Here is a 15,476-nt window from a genome sequence, read left to right as displayed (position 1 = left end):
CAAATGTCCCAGTACCACAAATACCAATACTGGAAGTACTGCAAATGTTGCAGTATCGCAATGTCGATACCGCAAGTGTTGCCCTTTCAATCTTCTAACACTCTTCATTTAATTGCCTTGGCAAAACCAATTTTTCTTGCACAATTCTGTACTTTGATTCTTCGTCAAAACGAAAGGAACTAATAACAGCTGAAATACAAATGGAAAAGAGCGAACTTTACTTCTTTCTTTTCCTTTCTTGATCTACATAAATAATTTTAGAAATAGTAGGATTATTTGAAAAATCTACGTGACATATTAAAGGAGAGTGCTTAAGATTGAAACAATTGTATAACAAAAGCCTCAGCTATGAAAATATTGTAGTAAATTATCTTCTATCTTCCAGATAAAGAAAATAAAATTTATATAAATTACGAGAAAAGTATGTGAATTTAAATGTAAAATTTGATTCAAAAATGCCCAGTTATAAACCAGTAATGAATATCAGAAAACAAACACATTTTAGTTGAAGTTGTGATTAACTTGGAGCTTCCAAAACCAACAGTCCAACAGCCAGAAACTACCTTGTAAAGTCTAACTGATGCAGAGTTTTTAATTGCATAACTAGCTTTCGGCTAGTCGGGGAATCCGCCCCCAGACCAGGCACATAGTCGAGGGGGGGTCCGGCAGGTCCGGACCCCCTTTCGAGACTAGAAATTAAAAAAAGGAAGGATTGAACAAAATGAAATGAGGAAAAGAAGGATCAGCGTTAAAATAAAATAAAACTACAGGAAGCTTTTGCTTACTCTTACTTTTGAGGAAATATGTATTACTTGCAATACAAGGTTGCGAGGTGAGCAAGATAACCTGGAAGAGTCAGGGAATTTGAAATTTCTTGAAAAGTTACCGAATTCTCAGAATTTCTGCTACTAGTCAGGGAGATTTCAAGCTTCCGAAAGCATAGTGCCGTTGTGTAGCATAGTGCCATACCGCAGCGCCGACATTTTTGATCATAATTTTTGTAATCTCATCATTGCAGTATCAAACATGTTATTTCCAAAACAATTTTCTACCGCTCCTTAAACCTTTCGGTTGGAACAGACAGTAGTTGACGGAATAATAAAAACAAAAATTTATGATGACCCCGTATTTCATGTCACGGACCTCCCCCCTTCACGATATCCTGGCTACGTGCCTGCTCAGACGCTTGCATTTGCTTTTTCTCAGGCTTTTCACTTCTCATATTCTAAAGATCTCTAATATTAAGTGGTTTAGAGGCATGGTTATCCTATTATAACAATTTCAACATCTTACCGACGTTTTTCTTCTAACGGTAATATTAAAAAACACGCTTAAATAATCTTTTATCAAAATGTTTCTACTTTTAAGCGATTTCAGAATATGGTCATTCTTTTTTACCAATTACAATTTAAACTTTTTTTCAAATGAAACATTAAAAGAAACGCAGAAACATGCCTTTAATTGTTTTACATGAAAAAGCTAAATACCAATTTTCATTCCCGGTGGGAACTCATGTGGGTCGGATACACGTTCATCAGTACGTTCATGTTTTATAAGTTTCGCTGCTGAACGGGACGTAAGAATCAAAATCAATTCAACTCAACCAATTTTCATGTCAATAACCCTAACGATTTTCAAGAATGACCATCCATTTATAATAATTGTAGCTTTACCTTATTTTCTCTCTTTGTAGGGCAAATATCATAAAAACGCTTACAAACATATCTAATTGTTTCAAATGAGTAGTCCTTATACCAAATTTCATGTCATTAACACTCAAAGATTCCAAAGTATGGACATTTTAAGATAATAGCTGCCACTTCTCTTTCTCCCCTTTTCCTTCGAACTTCGAAAAATTCTTCTTATTGTGGGACCTTACATTACAAATCATATGCTCTTTCTAAATTTCAAGTTTTTAGCTTAAACGGTTTGGCTTAGGCGCTGATCATTCAACCACTCAGAACTTATTCTTTTATATAGAAAGATACATAAAAAACAAATTAATGACAAAAGTATTTTTACAAAAGCAGTATTTCAATGAACACATATACTGTGTTAAAATATGTAGATATTCATTCATTTGATAAAATTCATAAACCTAATGGCATAACCCTAGCGTACGCTCCTTTGGAGTGGGAGACCCGTATTTGATTCCAGGTAGAAACTCATATGGTTCGGATTCCACGTTAATCAGTAGGTCTACGTCTCATAAAGCCTCACTGCTGAACGGAACGTTAAACTCAAAATCAGCTCAGCTCTGATAAAGGCATAAGAAGGGTGGACCTACGGCTTTTTGGGTCCAACCACAGATGATAACGTTGCACTGCTGTAAATCTTCCTACTTTGGAAATGAACGGAACTTGAAATTCTCATCACCAATTTTTCTATTTGATGTGTTCATTTTAAAGCCGTACACACTACATGAGGGAATTGTTAAAGTTTTCAAACTCAATGTAACAAATACAGATGACTTCTATTTACACAATATATATACAGTACAAAATACACAATAATATTCCACATAGAAAATGTCATACAAACAGTATATAGCAAATTCATCAAATGTTTAAAAAACAAAGAAAACATATATCTTCAACACAAATGCAAATAACAACCTGTCACTGAGAGGGCGCGACAATGTTATCTTCGAAAGATCAGTTACTTTGTGCCGAAGGTAAAGTCAGGCTTAAAGACCGGCTGCGCGTGGGTTTACCTTGTCTTATTTCTACCATGGGTGTTAATAGTTGATATTTTCCATCACAAAGTACGTTTAGCAACATTGGTCTTGATCAAGTGGCCTATTGCTTGTGCCTTTAGGTATTTATCCTAAAGCTATACAGCGAGTTGTGTGGGTTATGTATCACTCTTTTTCTGTGCTTCTCAGAATATTATTTGGCTTTTTTGGATTGGGATAAGGGGTAAGACATCTCGCACACCTTGGGAGAGTGGAACACAGTAGTAACATAGAAAATGATAGAAAAGATGACAGACTTTAATACAGAGTTCGTAGTTTCGAGGTCGATGAAATGGTTAGGCGTAATGCGATCAAACATTTTATATTAGTAGCTTCTTCTTATACGTCTACCGAATTAACGAATCTTGACTTATCTGCGTACAATAGTTGGCTAGTGTATTTAAGCTTGGTCTACGAAAAGACTTTAGCGGTTTGTACGCATTAAGATTAAATCCAGATTATGCAGCTACTGTTGTAAAGGGCGTTGGTTTTCACAACCTAAGCTAAGAAAATTCTTCTATTATCATTTCTTTTCACATTATGCTTAAATGAATGCAAAAATCGCAATTTCGAAGAATTTACATACTTTCGATCAAAATTTGTTGAACAGTGTTGTCCAACTGTTGAGTACTGTAGGTAAATTTCAAATGGGAAGCGGTTTGATGAAATTTTCATAAAACGAAAATTTTCCTTATAGCAAATAATCTATGGCTAAATATTTGAATAAGAAAAATGACGTTAAAGCATTGAGATTCCTTCGCATAGATGAGTTAGAAAAAGGTAAACCATACGAGATAACATTATGGAAATTGATTCAGGCACAACCTTATCGTCACAGAGTTTTAGTACATTTAGATGAGAAGCAAAAGACATTATTACAACAAAGATATAATGATGATACTGAGCACGTGATGAAAGATATGAAAAAATTTAAGATGTTTGTTAAGTACGATGGTTTGAAAGATTTAGATAATGGTTATAAAATGTATCAGTTTTACTTTAAAAGTGAATCCAAAAAATAACAAAAATGATTATTTTTTTTCTAAATTAAAAAATGAAGTGGTTAGTATGGAGCCCAAAGAGAAATTTATTCTTACTAATAATTTCAATGTAGTCATTAAGAATTATCAAGAAAGCACAGAAGTCGTCTTCGAAATTAATAGTTGCTTATTCAGCTTAAATTGGACTGAGTTTAACAAGTCATTGTTTCCCATAGAGAACGAAGTTAGCAGAAGATTCCATTATCCGTATCCAAACTCGTAATTTTAAGTATGTTTTAAGCGTATAAGTGGTTTTATGACTACAAACCTATGAAAGCTGAGATCTTTAGACATACACAATACTACGTTGTTTGATTTTTACAAATCCATACATAAATAAGAGATTTATTTGAATTTTTAATAGTATCCTTAGAGTTATACAAACAAAAAGACACTCAGTAGATAGTAAATTTATTTCTCTATTGATTACTCTTTGAAATTTGAAAATCGGTTAATATTTGGCAAAGTTATAAAAAAAATAAAATTTCGGGATTTTTTTTACGGGCTTATCTCTGAGTTTTCGGGAAAAAGTTATTCCCTAAAAAGTCTTAAGAAATTTATGGAGATTATTCTAGTATTTTTATTTTTCAAATATCTGAATTTTTGCAGTGTTGCAAACTTAGGACCAAATTTGTTACTAATCTTAATGATTTTTTTTAATTTTATAGGTTGGAAACACTTATGGGTCAGCAAAACACTAATTGCCAAAAATTAAAAATCAGCTCTCTATCTCTTATAGGAACCAAGATATCCTTAATTTTCATATTTTCGTTTTAAATTTGCGGGCTAGGTGAACATATTCAAGCAGTTACTCACTTACTTAATAGATGCCGTTGCATATCATTTAGTTTACCACTTTGTTAATAGATGGCGTTGTTTGTAGAAGTATTTTTTCATATATAAGGATCGATATTCTCTTGATTTCCTTGACTACGTGTTAGCCGAGCGTGCTCGCTCATGGTCTGGCCAACTGTGAGTAGTTATCTGCGTGGTCGTCGCAGGTTCGAATCGCCTGCAAGCCAGAAGAAGGCTGCAAGCCTATCTCCTCTACAAGCCAAACAGATCAGAGGGAGTTGATGTGAATGGAGACTAGTGCTAGTCGGGAAAGCAAAACGGAGGCAGAACAGAAGCAACAGTAGAAGCAACAGAAAGAGAAACAGAGAAAAAAGGAGCATGAGAGGCAGCCAAAACAAAACCAAACAAACAAATAAGAGAAAGGCGTAAGTCCTCTCAGGTCCACCTGTGCACAGGTTTTGCTGCTTTTTACTTTGAAAATTTATTTATGTTTTAGCTTTTAGATGTAAGTTTTTATGATTTTAAATGTCATAGAAGCCCTATGCGTCTACTCAATCTACTTTGTGCTATTCTTCTTTGTTAAAGTATTATGGTCAGTAGTGGATTCATAATAAGTAGTATTTCGTATAAGGGTTAGGATACATAAATGTAAACGTCCAGTATGGTAAAGATGGAAACCAAAAACAAACGATTAAGCAAGATTTACTAAAACTTCACATCATGCTTCGTTTTCAACTACTAAAAAAATTGTGGTTACCTGCAAAGAAAAATATCATGAAAACTGTATAAGAAAGTACTTACTGAATCTAACAACATATACGTTACACAAACCACTACGTCGTCGTTTTAAAAGAGATTTCTATGTAGTGAATAATATTGACGATCAGTGGGAAAGTGATATTAACGATTTTCAATCTCTTCATAAATTTAATGACGGATATCGTTATATTCTTACCGTGATAGATGTGTTGATTTGATATGCTTGGTCTCTGCCATTAAAAATTAAAAGTACAATCAATATCTTAAAAGTATTAAAATTGTTTTCAAAAACATTACCAAAGACACTACGAACAGATAAAGGAAGTAAGTTTCTAATAAAACAATACAGAAGATTTAGAGGAAACAAAATAAAACGTATTACAACTAAAACTCCTTATATAAAGGCTAGTTTTGTAGAACGTTTTATCATAACTCTAAAAAAAATTGGAAGTATTTCACAAAGTAACAAAAGTATAATTATTTAAATGTATTACCTCCTCTTGTGATATCATGCAATGAAGATTGTCATTAAGATGCCATTTTCAAATGTTCCTCAAAATAACCTATTAGAAGTATGGCGTAATCAGTATGATAATAAAATAAAGGGGAAGAATCCAGATTTCTCAAAACATCTTAGGATTGGTGATTCAGTGCGTATTAGTAAAGCTAAACGTACATTCGATGAAGGATACATGGAAAACTGGACTTGGAAAATATTTAATTGAAGAACATAATACCAAGACATCCACCGGTTTTTGAAATTGAAGATTTAAACCAGGAACTAATGAATGGATTATTTTATAAAGAGGAATTTCAACTTGTGAGATTAGCAAACACGTTTTACATGGATAAAATCATATGTACAAGAAAAAAGGTAGCAGAAAAGAATATCTTGTTCATTGGAGAGTTTATCCTTCTTCTTTCGATTCCTGGATACCTGAATCATTCGTAAAGAAGATTGAGAAGTACAATCGAGCCTCACGGAAATTTTTACGTTAAGCTTTCCAGTAATAGTTATATTTCATATTTTTCTGACAACACCTTAACATCATACAATACTAAACTCATCAAACATTGGAATTCCGTGAAAATCCAAAGGGGGAAGTGACTATTGTTGAAATTCATTATTCTCATTCAATATTAAATATTAATAAAGAAAATAATTATTTTTTTACAAACCTGTAAAAGGAGATGAACGTAAATATGTAACTATTCCTGTACGTTATTACACTGACATTTCAGAATTGATAAAGTAAATTAATTCAGAAACAACAGATTCAGAAATTTACATATTTCCTACACTCATGAGAGTAATACCTGTTTTATACGACGTGTTCATCAAGACATAGATGTAGACGGTGCATTATCACCAAGTGTTAGTGCGAGGTTGAGATTTGATACAAACGTTGATTTAAAGAATATGCAACAAGGTCAAAAAATTCCAAATTTACGTTTAGAACTTCCATCTACAATGTATCTATATTGTGATATAATTTAATCCGTATTTCTTGGAGATACAGTAACACCATTATTACGTAACATAAATATGCAACCCGTGAATCATACATTTGGAAGTAGTGTTCTAGAAATTTTTAATCCTCCACATTATGTGCTTATAGAGAAAATGCATTTGGAACATATCAAAATACATATAAAAGATTGTACAGGCTCTCCACTGGCATTCACTTTCAGAACTGTATGCGTTAAACTACATTTTTGACCAGTATGCCAGCATCAACAAATATGAATAAACAATATTTACAATATTATCAAAAAAAGCTCTTTCTGGAACTGGAAACCTTTATGTAGGATCACCTTATCAAGTTGGGTATGGTGTTGGAAGTGTCCTTGGAGAATTATTTGCCCTGTCATGACATTAGTAAAACAAGGAGCTAAACAATAGGAAAGGAGTTATTAAAATATGGAACAAACGTTATTAATGATGTCATCAATTATAAGCAACCTACTAACGATTCCTATCATCAACGAATGGGAGAAGCGAAGTCCATCTTACAGAAAAAGGCTAAAAATAAAGTGAAATCTATGCAAGGAACTGGATATTAACGAATAAAAAGGAGAATTTCGCATCATTCCATCATTACATTAACTTTTCATCATTACACATCAAGCGCAAGAGGAGGAAAAGCAAAAAGAAACTTACGCAGAACACAAAGAAAAATCAGTTATATAAGAAGAGGAAATCAGTCGTATCCCACGATATCTTTGATTAAATCGTCACCATCATGGCTTTCTTGCATCATCAATCCTGCGAATGTGTAAAAAGTGAACTAGATATTTTTTCTACAAAACCAACGCAAACCAGTATATTGGATAATCATGTTGTTACATACAAACCAATCAGTTCACTACCTGATAACGCTCCTATAGAATTTGTCATCCCAGGAACAAGTGATGAATACATAGATCTGCCACAAATTCTTCTTTACATCGAAGCTCAAATCGTTAAGTCTGATGGATCAGCATTTGTTGAAAGTGATGAAGCTGTGGCTCCTATTAATGACTTTTTAAAATCTATGTTCAGTGAAGTGAAAGTTTATTTCAATAACAAACTGATTTCTTTCCCATCTCATATTCATCCATATTGATCATACATCGAAAAACTGTTAAATTATGATGATTCTGCTAAAAACACTCATTTTCAATGTACATTCTGGTGTCAAGATAGTGCCTGTCATATGGATAAAACATCTAGTGGTAATAGAGGATTTCAACAACTTTATGAATTAACTTAAAACTGCAAAATTCGACATGCTTGGACATCTTCATTGTCATATTTTTAATCACGATAAATTTTTACGTGATACGCATCAAGTTAATTCCTGCGAATAGTCGTTCATAATTTCAAATCCATTTTATTTCAAATATTTTGACATCAATTTCTTCTCATTATATATTGATGAAAAACCTGTACTTTCAAAACATTTACAACCAAATTTCGAAAACAACTTCTATGTTTGTTCATATCATACGCTATTCTGTTGATCAGATATTCCATTTTCCAATCATGGCAACAATATTCCTCGCCTACCCTTCCGCAAGGATATACATGGATGTGTTCGTCTGGAAGTTCATTTTAAGAATCCTCTACCAGCATCTGTCACATACATGACATCCATGACGGCGAGTTCCAAATTCTCTTAGAAGTGGATCATCAGAGGAACATGATCATGGATTTTTAAAGGTACGTTACTATTATTATTATTTAAATACCGTAACATATATGTACATGACTACATTTTTATACATTATGTCCTTTACACTAGATTTATTGCATGTACTTCAAACAAATTGTTTATTTCATAATCATTTCCTAGGTGTGGCGAATAAGTTACCAATTCCGCTACCTGCAGCTTTGTTCATAAATACAGATCCCGCTAATGGAATCGGTACCCATTGGAATTCCGTATATATTAATAGTGACGGACTTGCCCTCTACTTCGATATATTTGGATTTCCTCCATATGTAATACAAAATATTCAATTTTTACGTAGAAATTCCATTTCTTATACATTTAATAATAAACAAATTCAAAGTATGAAATTGTCCCTATGTGGACATTATTCATACCTATTCCTTTGCTTTAAAGCTAAAGAAAAGTCTTTAAATGAATTTCATTATAAATTCTCATCAACTCCAGAGAAAAATTACCACCGACTCTTGTACTTACTACTAGAGGTAATCATTTCTCCTGTATACATATTCTCATGTCTTCATTATTATTATTATTATTATTATTATTATTATTATTATTATTATTATTATGGATGTTATTCCTTCTTCTTCGTTTGTCTTGGTAACTTTTTATTATAGATAAAATAAACTTTACTTTCTTTTTACTACTGCAGGTAGTTATTTCTCCTTTATTATTATAACCGGTTTTGTATACACATTATCATTTGCTGTTTTATTTCTCATGATTATAGATCAAATAAATTTTAAGTTATGTTTTTTTTTATTTCAGAGGGTAAAATATCGTCAGAGGATGTGACACTTTTTTAAAATCATTTGCATACTGTATATGAAGAAGAAAAAAGAACTGACAAAATCCCTTTTTTTATAAAAAGATGTACTATACTTACCTTCGTTCTTCTTGTGTAAATAGTATCACCATCAATAAAACTTTGTACTATTCTATTTTCTCTTTGAAAACAAATGTTTCATTTTTTATTTTCTTCCGTTTCCTAATAAATAAATATGATTTATGATCAATTATGTACTTAAATAAATATACCATATGCATACATTTAAACTATTTGAATTAAAGAATTTCATGCGGTTTTAAAAAAGAATCTGTCTCTGGTGTTTTTAATTATATGATGTAATCATATAACTAAATAATAATAATAATAATAATAATAATAATAATAATAATGAAATCAAATAATTAGTTGTTCTTTAGTAAATTGAAACAAGTATGTGAATTCAATATTATTATTATTATGATAATGATGATAGGACTTTTTTAAATTTTAAAATTATTTTAAAGTTTTTTCCAAAATAAACAAAGCTTATCATGTTTAAGACAGAGTTGTATAATAACAATAATGATTTCAAATACTAGCTTTTATTTAACAAACATTTCAAGTATTTGAATTCATTATTTATTATACGTAATAATTATACAGGGAAAATATGTTAGGATTTTTTATCAAAAAAATGTGTACACTAATAATAAAATCCCATCATATTAAAGTGTATAAAACGAGCACAAAATACAAATAAAGCATTTTATTTTCACTATATTTTATTATTGTTCAATTTATAACTACAATATTCATTATAAATCAATTTTCTTCTTTAAGAACACACGTCCGCTTCACTGACACCTTCCGAAGGTTGAGTATCGGTTTCCCCCAGCATGGTTGTGCCTCTACACTATCACATAAATCTGCCATAATTGAATCTATGAGTTTTTGTTTCCAAAATACTTTCATTTCCAATTTTAATCTTTCCCCGTAACGGTCACATCACTGTTCTTATTAAGAGATACACTTGAAAAACTGATGTTCATACGGTTAATAATACTCTGTTCATCTACATCCGACAAATCCTACGCATGCAAGACACAGCGATTGTACATGATTGCCAATCGTATCTGTACACAAGTCAAAATATTCACGTAGCACAACACTGCAAACTTCACTGTTTTTCACAGCATATTCAATAAATGGTAATATTTCAAAGAAATAAAGCCAAGCACTTGAACTTAATTACACAGTGTTTCGAAGAGCATGAAGTCTTCCTTTCTTCCCTAACATCACTAATTTTTCACCCATCAGTTCTCGTAACACAAGTTCGTTTTTTCGACCAAGAGATTTTATAAATGTATTTTCCACTTGAGAATTTAAACAGTTCGTAACAAACGGGGTCAAATGTACAGTTTCTCCCACTCTGCCAAATTTAACTCCACTCCAAATACAAGTCTTTTACCAACACGAATCACTGGTTCAAATGTATCACTATCCAGTCCAATGCAAATTAATTTTGTCTTCGTTGATTGAAGTCTATATTACACATTTAACAAGTACACTTTCTTGGTATCTATAGTTGATGCACAAGCACTCAAAGGCATGTTACTCCAGTAGCTGCTCAACACAGAATAACGACACTATGCATACAGATGACTGCGCATGCACGAAGAGGAAGGAGGCGAAGAGAAAAAAATATGTTTCATCTTGTTTCTACATGCCACAATACACTTACTAACTAAATACGGAAATGATCTATGGAATCCAGAGATCCAATGCCACATTCACCAAAGATTTGCATTGACCACTTTGTTAGTATACTGTGTCCCGTCTGTACTTTGTATCCTTATATCTGTGAGATTCACATTAATAGTGTTACATGTTTACGTTTCAGTCTTATACTGTTTACTTTCATATTGATTTTTCAGTTAATGTTGCGAGAACATTCAATCTTTCTTTTGACCGGACTTTGCGATCCGCAACTAATACTTTAAAACAATCAACCAAATAATGTTATGAAGTTTTTGTGTTTCCATTCCGGTCCGGCTCCATTCCGATAGTAAATTTTGAAACTTACCGTATGTATTTGCAACTCTGAGTACGTTGCACAGAGAAAAGACGAAGCACGAATATTATGAAAAGTAATAATATATCATCTACTTGTCAATACAGAACTTCCTTGACCAAAGATATACATGATGAAAACTAATCTTTATCGTTACCTAATGATTTCTATTAATCTTCGAACTAATAATATAGTTTGCAATATTTTCAGGTCCTGGTAGGAAATGAAGATGAAAAATGAAAATATTTTTAAAAGTCACAGTCATAACTTAGCGAAATACAATTGTTGACACCAGTAGATTTCGTTTATTAAGTTTTGAAAACTTTTAGTTTCTTCAAACGGCAACAGTTCCAAATTAATTAATTAACTTTTATAAAACCGTATAAGTCCTACATTCCATGGCCACGAGCAGTGACTATTAACATTTTCATATCATTGTGCAGAGTTCAATTCTTTTCAGTATGTCGTCTAACGATCCAGAAGAATACATTGAAACAAACATTATAGGAATTTTAACAGTGTTCTGGAATTTCCAGAACCATCTTAATATTTCTTCATACTTATATCCGTTTTTTACAAATCTGTATAAGATTCATATAAGAAATATTTGTGTACTATTGTCCGCAATCTATCGAAATATTGTTTTTTAACTAGCTTAATTGATTATTAGGTTTAACTAAGATTGTCACTCATCTCCTTGGTGTCCCTACACATATATATATTTTCTACATTATCCTTGGCCATTTTTATTTACATTTTGTCAATCCTACTTACATCTCATTGAAACGTTTTCTGAACTTGCATTTTCTCCATTATAAATACGTCTAATAATTTTGTGACTTCAAATTAGTATAACTTTTAAGATTGCAACTGTTCTATGATTAAGACTCTATTAAGGTAACAAAATTACACTAAATATACTTTGGTATATTCAATGCTGTATATAAATTTTTTTTTAGCTTATACTTTCGAAATGTAGTGCTTCTTAGTCAACTAACAATAACTGGAAAACAGTTCTTCCATTCGTCCTTTATTTTTTTAAATCTTGTTATTTGTAAGCAATCAAATCTTTGGATCTCTAATTCGATGATGCTGCACATTTGGTTGTGTTATTAGTTTTTGTTTAAATAGGTGTTTGAACTATGTACATATGAAAGCCAACATAAAATGTCTCATTCACATTTCTAACAACTAATATTAATTTTTCTTAGCATTAGTTATATATGTATGAATCATAATTTTTAAATCAATTTATCAATTTTTTTATATATATGAACTATAGGACATAGTAGTACTATTGTGCTATTCACTGTATTGCTCCTTTGGCATTATTCACAAAAGAATGTTATTGGAAGACCGAGCGACATAAAAAATAATATTTTTTATTTTTAAACTGATCATACGTTTATTATGATAACTGTCTTATGTACATAATGGCGTATATGATTGTACTTTTAAAATTTTCAATATCATATATATATAATGATTACACCTCCTTTTGTTTCTAATTTCCGTAAATAATAAACATTCTCGTACATTTTAAAAGTATTCCCGCTATTTTGATATATAATTAGTTCGAAACCGAAAGCTCTTAGTGGGAGGACATATACAGGTAAATGTAAGAATGATTAAGATTCAACATACTAATATACTACTTATTTCGCTGTAAAATTAACGTATTTACGAACTGTATTCTTTTAATTACTTAAGTAGAACGGTTTTTCTTATTTACCACAAACACATCTGATTTCGTGGTAACGGGATTAAGTATTACAAAATGTAGTTTTGGTGTATTGTTCTTTGAATATTTACGTATTATATTAACTTAGTTTCAAAGCAAAATACTTTTCAGAATTCAGATTTATAGTGTAGATTTAATCATATTGAAATTAATTTAACACATAATCCATAATATTAATTTCCAATTTAGTTTAATTTCAAAAAATAATGTAAAATAATTAAAATGCAAAACAAATATATTTAAAATACATACCTACGTCATTGAGTACGTACGAAAATTCTTATATTTTATAAAAGTTATGATTAATATTTTCTTTTCAATGTTATTGCAAATTGAATTTGAGAAGGCTTTTAAAAAATAATCACAACATATTATTGAAACAAATTAAAGTTTTTTCGATTTTCTAAGCTCTTGACTTAATTCTTCTTGTCTTGCTTGTCTAATCGTAGACAATCCTTTCTTTTGATAACATACAAATCTAAGGAATATGCTTCAAGAGTTCCTCAGGTTTCAAACTTAGGACCATTGTTATTTCTTTTGTTTATTAATGACTTACCAGACTACATTTCTGACCATGAAAATTACTGTATTCGGGTGATTTAAAAATATATGCTAAAATCCATTCTCTAAAGTATAACATAAAATTACAGCAAGGTGTAGATCGTATTAGAATCTGGTGCTCTTCTAACCAACTTTTCAATCCAAGCAAGTGGAAACTGTTATCGTTCACTAGCAGCAAATCACCTTGTCATTAAGATTATCTAATTAATAAATATGTAGAAAATGAACATTATGTAGTTCATTATTTTGGCTTTACGTTTGATACTAAGTTAACGTTAGGCAGTAGATTGCAAACAAGGGGAGTGGTGGCTCAGTGGTAGGGCGTTCACCTCCGGTGCTTGGGGTCCCTAGTTCGATCCCAACTCACGCAGTGTGGAATTTGCGGTGGTCAAACACATTGCTCGTGGGTTTTCTCGGGGTTATTCCGTTTCCTCCCACTTTCTTCATTCCACCATTTCATTTATTTCTCATAATCACCTCTCCTTTAGCCTGCCCGGCATAACCGTGGGACGTAAAACTCAAAAAGCTCATTTATAGATTGCAAACATAACAAGTGAAGCAATCAAACTATTAGGAATTGAGATTAGAACAGGAAAAGAATTTAAGAACTCTTCAAAATTACAGAAGTTGTATATTGCATATGTTCGTTCAAAGTGAGAAAAATAGTATGCGTCCATTATTTGGAATCCATCTCAATTTATAATTCGTAAAGCAATGAATACCGCAAAAAAAAAATGAAATTTCCAAATTACAAAGGAACTCATATTTACTCCCATTACTACAAAAATTGCACTATCCTTGAGAATTTTCGTCTTTCAACACTAGAACAAAGACGTCATATGATTCATTCATAATTTATTCAGAAAATAACACATCATATTTTGAACTGTCCCGACTGAGTTTCTTCATTTAACTTTTCTATTCCTTCAATAAATACACGTAAAAACACGGACCTCTAACACTGGATGAAATCAAACAGAAATATATTGATGAAATCAGCAATCTGGAGCACAATACCTTGTTTTAATAGAAAGTGCGCAAATGACAATGAATTAGATATATGTAATATGTAGCCTAAGAAATTTAGAAATAGCATTATGAATATGAAATTTTGTAATACTCAACACTGTAATTGTGCTATACCATTTTGTGTTGAGAATAAATAATTAAATTAATAAATTAATCAAGATGAAGTATTTCGCACCTTATCTTGGTATTAATTGAACTAGGATGAAATTATGATTAAATTTTAAACCAGACAAAGTAATGAAATTAAGCAATTGTTTTTAACTTACAAGGACGAAGAATTATCATCTTACAGGAGCAAAATAAACATTATAATTGAAAAAAAAGTTATTACTTTATGCTAGAGACAAAACAGTTTTATTCCTCACAAAGTGTTTATGATTCACTGAAACCAAATACATGCATTTCCATTTACATATTATTTACCAAAATTTCAGTAAACGTGTTTTTGATAATTTTACTGTTTTACATTGATGTTTTATACAACTAAGAATAAAAGCAGAACTTATCAGTGTCTAATAATGGCTCAGCAATAAATGGTAATGTATGATGTGTCTATCGACATATATATATATATATATATATATATATATATATATATATATATATATATATATATATCGAGAGCAAGAGAGAAAGACAGAGATAAAAAATTTAAAAGGATTTAGGGATACAGTAAGAGAGAAAATCATGACGATTTCAAAAATTATGATTTCAAAATGCATTCCATACATAAATCGATGTAAATTCCAGTGCGTTTTTCTC

The 15,476-nt window shown here is 31.1% G+C and overlaps 1 protein-coding gene across 1 annotated transcript in view; it reads left to right on the top strand.

The window, feature by feature from the left end:
* The first annotated feature begins 12,958 nt into the window (after window positions 1-12,958).
* LOC145683354 (hemolymph lipopolysaccharide-binding protein-like) overlaps window positions 12,959-15,476 on the top strand; it is a 536,466-nt gene continuing 533,948 nt past the window's right edge. Inside the window, exon 1 of the mRNA XM_081754691.1 lies at window positions 12,959-13,001. The gene's annotated coding sequence lies outside the window, so the exon portion shown is untranslated. The remainder of the gene's footprint in view (window positions 13,002-15,476) is intronic.

The sequence above is a fragment of the Thermobia domestica genome, chromosome 4, assembly GCF_964235325.1.
Source record: "Thermobia domestica chromosome 4, izTheDome1.hap1.1, whole genome shotgun sequence".
Lineage (NCBI taxonomy): Eukaryota > Metazoa > Arthropoda > Insecta > Zygentoma > Lepismatidae > Thermobia > Thermobia domestica.
The sequence above is the reverse complement of the archived record's forward strand: the minus strand, read 5'-3'. Positions and strand labels throughout refer to the sequence as shown.